The sequence below is a fragment of the Boleophthalmus pectinirostris genome, unplaced genomic scaffold, assembly GCF_026225935.1.
Source record: "Boleophthalmus pectinirostris isolate CB_2022bp ecotype Guang Dong unplaced genomic scaffold, ASM2622593v1 HiC_scaffold_7, whole genome shotgun sequence".
Taxonomy (NCBI): domain Eukaryota; kingdom Metazoa; phylum Chordata; class Actinopteri; order Gobiiformes; family Gobiidae; genus Boleophthalmus; species Boleophthalmus pectinirostris.
The window spans coordinates 10,779,713-10,791,748 of record NW_026571473.1 but is presented as its reverse complement, the minus strand read 5'-3'; the positions used below and the strand labels follow the sequence as shown (position 1 = coordinate 10,791,748).

Sequence of the window (12,036 nt, the reverse complement as noted above, 5' to 3'; positions counted from 1 at the left end):
TTGTTTATGTGACACACTTGACATATTCACTGTTTTGAGGATTAAAATTGTTGTTTTTCATATTAATGTTGTACAAGAAGTGGTTTAACAAAGACTTTTCGTATCACAGCCATCATTTAACCATTATTTTTTATTGTACCGTATCGAATCAATTTGAAATATATTGTATCGAGTCAGCAGCTTCTTAATGATACCCAGCCCTAGTAACCTATCTCCATTTATATATACAGTCCATGGTTCAGATTAGTAAGTATTTTGTTAATAAAAAAAGACAGCTAAATCGTGCCTAGAAACACAAAAGTAGAGCAAAGATGAAGGCAGTATAATACAAAGCGCTCCCTGTAGCCCCTCTCCCAGCCCAAAGCGAATTAGCAAATGAATGTCAGATTTAGTCGAACCTTTCACAGCAGGTATGTGTATTTTTCATTCATTTCATCATCAAACCATTTATATAACAATCCTTTGACTAAAATGTAATTGAGATGAACCATGGAAGGCTTTCACTAATCGGGTTTACCTCTTGCAAACACCTGGAGTATAATACATTCAGAACGCTGTGAAAATAAGCTCCTTTAGGCTGACGATCTGACATCCGCCTCCTTGTCTCTATGGAGATGGCGTTGCGCTGCCTGGAATGTTCCACAATACGGCATTGAAGGGCCCTATTAGGTTGTTTTCTGATCTATGTTATAATGTTTCTTCATCACAAACATACCTTGAGTTTGTTCTGACATACTGAGGAACATTCCAGGCAAAACTATAACAACAAGATGGCTGGCCCTCCACACGCACCTTTAAAAGTAGTGATTTCAGTCAAGCCTTCAATTACAGTTACACCAGTTATTATTTCTAACCAAATTTAGAAGATCTGTTCCCAAAATTAGATCTGTCTGTGTTGTAATGGATGGTACAATTAGTCAATCTTGAGAACTGCAGGTGACTGTTTTGCATAATGACAGGCTTGGGCAGCAAAGTCAAGCTAATTCAGTGACATTTGGGAAGTGTATGGAGCGATGTGGGATGAGAGATGAACTGAGAGAGTATATGTGATAGTGCACGGTGCTTGGCAAGAATAGATCAATTCCTCTGACTCCAAAATGCGATTTGAACACAGCTGGTTCACAGCACCCCCAGACTGTCTCACACTAAGTATAGAAGAATACAGAGTGGTAACAGTGGTAGTTCTGTGGCATTTTACATAAAGGCTGCTCATTTTATTCAGTTTAGTTCTCTAGTCTGCTGTAGTGGGGTGACTTTTTAAAAGGTCCTATATTACTCAAAACTCCTGTGAGCTGTAAGCTATGTTACAATGTTGTTAATTCCTCAAAAACATTCATTCACACATGTTTGAGCATTCTACATCTCCAAAGCTTTCAAGTCAACAGCTACTTTTAACCTTTAGTTCAGTAGAGATTAGCAATTCCAGGTCTGAAATTATTCAAGTGATTCTAGTGAAGGTGTACGGAGTTTAAAAAGACAGTGGAGCACTTCCTGTATTACCACAGGACATCACAAGGTGGAAAGAACACAGCCTAAATATGCAAGGTTTGTGTGTTAAACATGTATGAGTACAAGAAAACTCCAAGTATGTTTTTGATGAGAAACGATATAACATAGATCAGAAAACAGCATAATGTGGGCCCTTTAAACTTCATCAGCATCACTGTATTAGGATATAACAAAGACTTAAAGAACTATGCCACCTCAAAATTTGGCACTCAAAGTATAATATTATGCACTAAACCTTGTCAAAATGAAGGTAAAAATATTATTATCTACAAAAAATGTCAAAACTAAGGCTGTTCAGCTAATATTCTTGGTTGACTAAAGAGTAAAAGCCTGTGTGGGTGAGGCGTGGGACTAGAAGAGCTCTCAAATCTTTTCAGTCTGTCTATGAGCTGAACCTGTGTGTGACCCAAACTGCACACACCAAAAATCACATCATTGGGCCTTGGGGAGCGCATTTTGTTCTGTTTTGTTCATTCATTGACTAAGCGGATAATTATCTTGTACGGGAAGATGAATTGAGATAGGACCAATCATAGAGCAGCATTGTAATGTGGAAGTTAAAGGTGAAGAGCACAAACAAACCAAAACAAAATAGAATTAAGGACTTCTTTTAAAGTGTTCATATCATGCTATTTTCTGATCTATGTTATAATGCTGTTTCCTCATCACAAACATACCTGGAGTTGTGTTTTTTGTTTTTTCATACGCATATGTTTAACACAAATCTTGCATATTTAGGATGAGTTTTTCGCCCAAACAGAAAACACACTTTGAATTTGTGGATGAGAAAGAACTCAACTGGGTTTAATAAAAGTTAGATTTCTTGGCTTGATGAGCTGTTGGGACGCTTTGCCCAATCAGCAATGTTCTGTCTTATCCCGATTGCCATCCAAGATTGATAATGTGCAAAAGCTGAATCGAGAGTGCTACACATAAATCTGTCTGCTAGGTAATAGGCTCACATCCCTTGACACAACAAGGCCTTAACCAAAACTAAAACAGAACAAAATCAGGACTATTCAAGGATAATAACTGTAGGTAACCTCTTCAAAAATCAGAGACATAATATTACATAATAAAACAAAAACACAAGTGACTAAAGCTGTCACTTTATTGAAAGGTCCTATATTACACAAAATTGACTTTTGTGAGCTTTTAGCCATGTTAGAATGTTGTTATCTCATCAAAAATATACCTGGAGTTGTGTTTTGTTTCATTCACACATGTTTGAGTATGCCTTTATTATTATATTAGTCTGTCTACATCGCCAAAGCTCAAAATGCTCTGTCACATTATGATGTCATGTAGTGGTAGTGGTAGCAAGTTAACAACTATTCATCCATTTTCTAGCCCTTATCCAGGCTGGGTCAGCAGCCTAAGCAGCGACTCCCAGACTTCCCTCACCCCGGACACTTCCTCCAGCTCCTCCAGGGGAACCCCAAGGCGTTCCCAGGTCAGCCAAGAGACATAGTTCCCTTAGCCTGTCCTGGGTCTTCCCCGGGGCCTTCTCCCAGTGGGACACGCTTGGAACACCTCTTGAGGGAGCCGCCCAAGAGGCATCCGGAATAGATGCCCAAACCACCTCAGCTCCTCAGGCTCCTCTCGATGTGGCGGAGCAGCGGCTCTATTCCAAGCTCCTCCCGTGTAACTGAGCTCCTTACTCTATCTCTTAGGGAACACCCAGCCACCCTGTGGAGGAAACTCATTTTGACCGCTTGTATCAGCGCTCCTGTCCTTTTCGTTATCAACCAAAGCTCATGACCACTGGTGAGGAGACAAATGAAGACTGACCTGTAAATCGAGAGCTTTGCCCTTCAGCTCAGCTCCCTCTTCATCACAACAGTTCAATACAGCAACCACGTCCCTTCCTCAAGTGGAGAAGTTCAAGTATCTCCGGGTCTTGTTCACGAGTGAATGGAGGATGGAGCATGAGACTGACAAGTTAACAACTATTAACAGCTAATTCCAGAGCCGAAATCATCCAAATGATTCTACTGAAGATATATGGGATTTAAAAACACAGTGAAGCACTTCCTGTATTACCACATCACATCACAAGGTGGAACAGAGTGCTTTCTGTTGGAGAGAAGAACTCAGCCTAAATATGCAGGGTTTTAGTGTTAAAAACGTGTGCATGAAAGAAAATGCAACTCCAGGTATGTTTGTGAGGAAAAAACATAATGACATAGATGAGAAAATAGCACAATATGGGCCCTGTAACCAGGACATTTCAAACATAATAACTAGAGAAAACCTGTCCGAAATCAGACACATAATATTACACAATGGAACAAAACCACTGCTGGCTGGCACTTTATTGAACAATTATCATAACACTAAAATTTGATATAGACATCCTCATTTGAGAATCACTGCTGTAGCGTATTGTATTCCTGTGTTCAGCTAGGTCATAGTATTTCACGAGGCTTGTTTCTCAACCCAGACATAATTAGATTGGACAAAGTCTGCAGATGTGCTCTATTCATGAAATTGTTAATTAGAAACCAACTACAAATAGGGTAGCACATGTAACCACTAGATAATACAATTCTGTGTGCAGTTTATTGTGAAGAAGGAACAAAAGACATCTTCCAAACACAAAATGAACAATGGAGAGGTATGAAGGAAAAGTATTGTATTTGTGCATCTGGGGGAGCTCTTTGTTGAACATAAAAAGGCAAATAGAACGTTGTGTTTCAGCTCAGATCAAAAAGGTACCTACGCTGCACTGACCCAGAACGCACACGGACCCTTCGACCCTGAGTTTTCCCTGACAGGCTGAGAGGACTTCACAGCTGCCAGAGTTGTTACAGAGATGCTTTGAACAAGTAGAAGTGAGAAAAGAGACAGACAGAAAACTAAAGCAAGGAATGTAATTTGGAATTTTTTATTATCAGACTGGACAGAATGCTGGAAATTAGTGGCAAGTAAAAATAGAAGAACACTAACTAATATAAAGGTTGGTGTCACAAATAGAGTTAGACCAAAATATCGTTTGGCTGATACATTAGGTCGGCTTTTTAGTGTATCGACCTTTTTAGTTTATCAACTAAAAATCTCCCAAAGAGTTTGATATTTTGTTTCACTCAACCAGCTGCCTAAATATGCATGAAAAATATATGTATTAATCTATATTTGAACTTTTTAGTCCAAAGAGGGCACTGCAAAAATAGCACTGCAAGGCTCTTTACACACTCTGTAGTAAAAAGAAGATTGTGAATGAGTTTGTACTAAAGTTTAATTTGATAGTTTGGGGAAATAGGTAGCCTGATTCATCAGTTTCAGTTCGTGGAGACTGTCTGACCTCACAGCATTAGGATTCGTTCACTTGACTGTAGGCAGGTACTTTTTTAATTTAACCAATCGCTGGTATTTGGTCATGATGTATGTAATGTGCCACTAACGGGGCTAACTGGTATATTAAGCTTTTTCCAAATTCTGTAGGAAGAACGGCAATAACTTCTTTCCCCTTGATATACTTCACCAAATATTCTCTTTGTTCCAACTTTAAATCCTCGATCTCAGGAATCATTGCCAACACAGAATGTAAGGCTCTTTGCTGATTGGCTGGTGCCTGGACTCACACCTCTGGGGTTCTTGCAAACCGTCTAGTGTATTCCGATTTCTGACCTAGTCGGTGGAGAGAAATGAAATTGAGGGAAGGCACTAGGTGGCGCCAGTCTGGCTACTGAACAGGTTCTACAGCCCAAAAATATCAGCAGAGGTCATCGGCTATTGGTTCCTCTGGATTCTAAACAACTGGATTCTAAACAATGAAAAAATGCATAGCAGTCAATCTCTCGTCACAATACTTTTTTACTGCTAAAGAGGGGGCATCATGCAATTTTTTTCTTTTTTTTTTTGTGATTCCTCATCAAAAACATGCCTTAAGAGGTTTTAGATGCATCCATGCAAGTTTGAGTATTTTACTGAACTCTCATTACCTCATAATTTACATTTCTAATTTACAATTTGCAATTTAATGTAATTTTCATCACAATTATAATTTAAATACTAATACCATCAAACTTAATAGTTCTGATATCGATCCAGATCATTAAAAAAATAATCACAAAGGGGCTGATTTTGTCCTATTTATGTATTTTTCTTCAGTATCAATACCAGTTTAAATCAGTATTCAGTTTCAATACTAGTTTTAACATCATATCTGGGTATCACTTTTGGACATCCCCAGTTCTAAGTACACAAAACTAATGCAAATACATAGTAACTGCCTTTTTTTTCAAGTGTCGCTGACTAAGCTGCTACACTGAAGAAAGCGTAGTATGCATATTTTGATGGTTAGTAGAAATAAATCTGTATCCAATTGTGCAGTGTGCTATTAAATAAAATGGCTTTTCATAGCGATAATGTGTGTTTGGAGAAAAGATTAACTTGTGGTACGGGTGGTCGAGTCCAGCGTCAGCTAAACCCAAATATTACATTAATGTATTTCAGGTGCAAAGCTCAGAACATAAGTGGTAGTTTCCTGGATTCAATTATCGCTATCATTACACACTGTGAAAGTACATCAAATACAATGGGAAAATTGCCACCTGCAGAAAGAGCTGCAGAGTGAATGAATGTATTTAAGTGCCCGCTTTACATTCCAGTTATTCAGTTATGGTCCTGACTCAACCACCCACAGAAAGTGCATAATCAGTTTTTCTGTTTTCATAATATGTGACAATTAAAATCACATTTGGAGCTTAATATAGGCAGTATAATAGGATTCAGCATTTGCCAAGTTTTCAATTTTTAATTAAGTCTAAGAGTAATTTCTCAGCACAAATAGCTTAACATTATGTGTGTAGTGATATTTTGCAGCTTTTTCCAACATTCTCTAGTGTGATGCTAGTTCACTCTGAAGGTCTGTTAATCAAGTTAGACTAATCTGAGCTTTGTTTTAACATAATCTGACCAGACAGAACTGGCTTAGTTGGAACTGCAACAAGGGAGATGATTTGTGCTGTTAAACAAATCTAACACACATAATATTACAGTCACACACTAGATACTATTAGCCAACAGTTTTTCAGTTAGTCAATCTCACATTTTTGTTGAAAATCAAACACACTAAACAAAACCATGCACGCTCGTAGTGATCACAAGCTCCTGTGTTGTTTAAGTCCATTTTGTGTTTTTTTCTGGAGTCTACAAACTATCTTAAAAAATGTTTGGCACTTTTTGCTAATGCATGCATTGTGTCTCCATGGCAACTACATGTAGAACACCTGCAGCGCAAAATCACTGCAAAGTATCAATACACATTCTGCCTCTAGACTTTTCCAGTGGAGGGTCTGCTGCCACCTGCTTGAAGATGTTATTGATTTACCTGAATGTTCCACAGTATCACACTGAACTTATCTATCTCCATGGAGACAAGCATGAGGTCAGATCTGTGGAGAGGCGAGCCCCCTCTCAGTAAGGATGCATGTTTATCAGTGTATTTCTGAGCAATAAAAACATCTATGATTGAAGATAAAAGTCAGGTAGAGCAATTACATCTCCATGGAGACAAGCGTGTTGCAAAGTCTCATCAAAAAGTTACATGGTCCATTGCGTAACAATTCTGGTTCAATTCTCCATGGAGATGCTACTGCTTTGTCTGGAATGTTGCATAGTATGGCATTAAACCTTTATAGCTTCATGGAGACCAAATCAGACCATGTTACAGGTCAGATCTGTGGAGAGGCGACCCAGAAAGCCTGTTTGTCTAGCTATTTTTGAGCTCTAAAACTACCTGTAACTGAATAAAACGTAGAGTTGCTTTATGTCAAACTGTGAAACATTCCAGGCAGAGCAATGACATATCCATAAAAACAAGCAGGTGAACCAACCAAAAAGTTACACAATGCACCTTTAAAGTTAGAATAAGCAATGCAATTAGGTCAAATTCTGGGTTCTTTTCCTTGTTTACCTCCAAATCCAAGACTCTGCAAACTGCAAACTGAAGACGTCTCTGCACTGTCCACTGTCTGTCTGTTACTGTAGCCTCCGCTGCCTTATCTGCATTAGTGTGGACATGGCCTTAGCGTTAGCCACCATTTATCTGTTGAGGAAGAGATAACCAACGCCACCCTGCAACTGTTTTCTTATCTTCCTGTATCACCCCATTGCTTCAGCCCCATCCACAAAGACCCAAACTACGTCGTCTTTTCAAACTCTCCTCGCTCATGGTGGTATTTTAGCTAGAGGAGCAGCTGCTAGCTTTCATTAGCGATAAAGGAAGTGACACGGCATCTATTATTCATCCTCGTGCACAGCCAAAGCCCCGTAGCCGGTGTTAGCACTACACAGCTACTTCCCCTCGTGGGTACTGTTGTGGATGGGAGAGTAACTGCTACCGCTAATTAGCATGTGGGATATGTGACTATAACTGTATGACATTGCTAACAGATGTGGATGAGAGATAAAGAGCGGAATAAGACAGTAAGAGTTTGCGGAGGAGGTGGATTTTCATAAAATAATAATTAGTGTAAATCAGTAATGTACATGATCACGCTTTTATGTCTGATTATAGCTACAGGGTTCTGCCGACTATTACGACATGTCTTTATTTAGACGTGCCGGTTTTCCAACACTTTTTAGTATCTCTAGTAGGGATGGGCATGATTAGTCGACTAATTGATAATTGATAATTGATCAGTATCCCGGTTATGATCGGGTTTCGTCATGGTGCATGTATACACAGTATCTGCAACATAAAGTTGAGTGTGCATGCATCCAAAAGACAAACACTTTTCAGGCTTTTCATCACAACAGTAGCCAAAATAAAGTGACCAACATAAATAAAGTGAGAGAAATGAAGAGTTAAATAAAGAGCTCAGACCTGCACACGTCTGATCTCTGAAAACATGAACCAACTCCAATACGACTCACACACAGAACAGACTCACCATCATCATCATCAACATCCCTCTGTCACAGAAAGAACACTCATATTCCACTGAGTCGTGTCCTTTAGTCCAAGGAAAGAGCTGTTTGTTTGTTTTTTCAGCTCTTATAGTTTATGCAAATGAGCCATGCGGTTTTAAGTTTAATTTCTGTAAAACGTAAACAAATGTGCGCAAAGCTGCACAATGGACTCAAATGGACTGATGTGACTCTATAGTCGTTATGGTTTACAAGTTGTAATGTTGAGTTTATTTAGGTAGATTAGTAATAATAATGATGATCATTTTAATATAAATATAAAAAAACGTTAATGATTAATCGAAAATCGTTCGTTAATTTTCCCGACGACCAATTAAGAAAATTTTATCAAATGCCCATCCCTAATCGCTCTTCCAACACGTCATATATGGTGTTCTCCGCAGATCGCCTTCATGATGAAATGAATGAAGCACAAAGGGACCATGCAGCCTCTGTTTTAGATTAGATATTTTCCCGAAGACTGGCCTATGCTCTTTTTCAAAATGCATGACTGTTTCCCACGGCTATCGGTTAGGACATTTTCCCACTGTCTGATATCCTATGTGGCCCAAGTATTCTCTGATCAAGTGCTTTACACCAGCCCAACATGATATATGGGAGCGCAAAGTATAATAGGCTCTCACATTAATATTATTCATGTCGGAAAAGCAGTATGTTTGAAAAATAGTAAATGCCGCTACTCTGACAATGAAAAAAAAAAAAAAATGTCGAAACAATGGGACACTTGAAAAATAATGTTTATGACCCCTCTGATAATTAGACGTCAATGTCAAAATAACAGCATGTCGAAATAGCAGCATGTTACCATACCTATATTTATCCAAGCTGAATGTACGCTGACTACACCAACAAGTGCTTAAAGGTGCTCTGTCACCGTCACCTGCTTGTCTTCATGGAGATGTGCCTAGAATGTGCTATAGCTTGGCCATAAAATTAAGTGTCTTCATGGATATTTGTAAGCCAAGTAACTGGTTAAATGTGAGGAGAAGCGACCACACTCACAGTAAGAATTCACATTTTTAAAGATATTTAGAGCAATAAATAACACCTGTAGTTGAATACATGTAAGACAGATTAGTTTAATACAACACTGTGGATAATTTAAACCAAAGCGTTATCATCTTCATGGAGACAAACAGGTTGCAGACCCGCTCCAAAAAAGTTACACAGTGCACCTTTAAAAATCAATATTACATCTTGTTCCAATCCATGCAAATCTGGAAAACCAATGCTTGCCCCAGGGTGATTAGTGAATGTGGTGTCAAGGCGGGCGTGATGAAACGTAATAAATCACTACAGGCACTTTCATGTGGTGAACTCAGAGGGGGGGCAGAAAATAGCTCTTTAAACGATTCTTTTAAAACAGGTAATTTAGCATTATCTACTAGGCTATGTTGAAAAACCATGTTTCTGTCTTATTTCTAACTAAATTATCAGCCAAATTTGTTGATATATTAAATGTGCATTATGTAACCTTCTTGTTTGAAGGTCTGCCAAAATTCTACTTTGCCTTGAATGTTCCACAGTATGACAATATGTCAATTTCACTGAATTCAACTAATTTTAACATTTATTTACTTTAACTGTGCCCTTTATCTACATCAATATTTATTCCCAGTAACATTGTCGTATTCACTTAGAAGAACCCACTGTCCCACTTTTTCTGTTCCCCGAATCTACAAAGAAGTTGGACACAGATCATTTCAGTAAAAAGCCCCTTCAGACTGAAATAGATTACCCACACCCTTAAGAACTTTAACATCTTTCAATTCATTTAAATCATCTTCGTTTTCATATCTCAAAACTCCTTGTTTATGTTTTTAGTTTGTCTTTTTAATTTTTAATTTTTCAGTTTGTTCTATTATTATTTTTAATTTCTTTATTTCATTGTTATATAAAGTACACTACTTTTTTCTTTTTATAAATCAGGTACTGATTGCAGGAGTTGAGAGGAGTGCATAAAGGAGCAAGTCTATCTGTGAGTGTATGTAGGCATGTGTGTGTTTGTTTTGTAATGTAAACCTGTAAGTTTTGTATTCTGTCTATTGTATTGTATTGTATTGTACTGTGTTGTATTGTATTGTGCCATTTTTTATATTTTTTGTTTTTTTGGACCCCCTCGAAAATGAGATGGCACATCTCAAGGGGCATTCCAACTGAGTAAAAAAAAAAAAGACATTAAACATATCTATTTCCCAAGTTACTATGGAGAGGCGACCCTGCTTGGATTATACTTAGCAAAGAGAGTGTTGGCAGTATTTGATGCCCATGTGGTTGCAGACAGAAATCAAATGTAGTTACTAGGGAATCCTGCTCATTTCCACGAGGACTGTCTGTGTAGTAAAAAAAATCCCTTGACGCCAACACAGAAAATGGTAAATGGTCACATTTTTATATAGCGCTTTTCCACCTCCAGGGCACTCAAAGCGCTTTAGCTCAAGAAAGCACTCATTCACACACATTTCATACATTCATACACCGATATTGGGGGCGAAGCTGTTAAGTGTCTTGCCCGAGGACACAACTACAACATTCATCTGCATAAAACACCCATAATTAAATAAATGCTAAATAAATAGGTAAAAAACACGGAGACAAACATGTGGCTTATCCTTCACTAGAAAGATAATGCACCTTTAAAGATTATTTTGATGTTTTAATTTACGCATTAATTAAAGTAAAACGGCTAGAGAGGTACATCAGACTGAATTCACTGTTTTAGAGGTGTTTGTTTGTTAGGAGGGCTCCATAGATCTGCACACAGCTGCCATGTCACATTACATCTGCCTCCATTCACACCTAATCACAGACAGCACAAACAAACACCGCTCAGATGCCCTATTATTCCTAATGTATAGCTTCAGCTTTACACTGTATGCTAACACCGGGCAACTTCAGTGGAAATCGAACAGGCTCATTAATCACTACATTACGCAGCCAACACTATAAAGGTGCCTTTATGCATACATTGAAATAATTCAGCGGTGCAAGGGCAAATGGATATTAGCATGGAGCCTTGAAGATGCAAACACAACCCATGGTGTGTGAAATAACAAGTACAGACTATGAGCATTTTGTGGTTTAACTGTGAGGACAAGATACTAAGATTCACTGAATAATGAAATAATTATATTCAGTAAGAAACTCAAAATTCATTACAGATAAGCATAGGCAGACTTCAGCAGATGGTAGACAAGCTAAATTGTTCGCACTAGAAACATTTGAATCTAATAAGGCTGGATTTACAGAGTGATTTATATGGTGCTTTTCAAAATGCTCAAAGTGTTATAAAATGCATGAATCTGCCACAATCAGTCAGGGTAAGTAGCTGTTCTCGGGTAGATTGAAGGAAGCAAGACTGCCAATCTGCACCATCAGCCTCAGTCACTCATGTCATGGTTAAGGGCACAACAACAGTGGGCAGAATGGGAATTGAACTGCTGATCTATAAGTCGGGTGTGCGTTCTAAGCACTAAGTCAGCCAATGTCACCAAATACTGATTTTGGGCCAAGCTGTATAAAGGTGGGGCTGCATGATAGGAGATATGTGTGTACGCCTTAATGTTGAGTGCTGCATTAACAAATAATAGT

At 38.4% G+C, this 12,036-nt stretch overlaps 1 protein-coding gene across 3 annotated transcripts in view; it reads right to left on the bottom strand.

The window, feature by feature from the left end:
- Positions 1-12,036, bottom strand: part of kank4 (KN motif and ankyrin repeat domains 4) — a 162,518-nt gene that overhangs the window by 54,087 nt on the left and 96,395 nt on the right. Inside the window, exon 1 of one of the 3 annotated variants that reach the window (XM_055164837.1) lies at positions 7,430-7,544. The exons of 1 other annotated variant lie outside the window; for it this stretch is intronic. The gene's annotated coding sequence lies outside the window, so the exon portion shown is untranslated. Of the gene's footprint in view, positions 1-7,429; positions 7,545-12,036 lie in introns of those variants that run through there. One more of the 3 variants, XM_055164839.1, reaches the window with a different exon arrangement.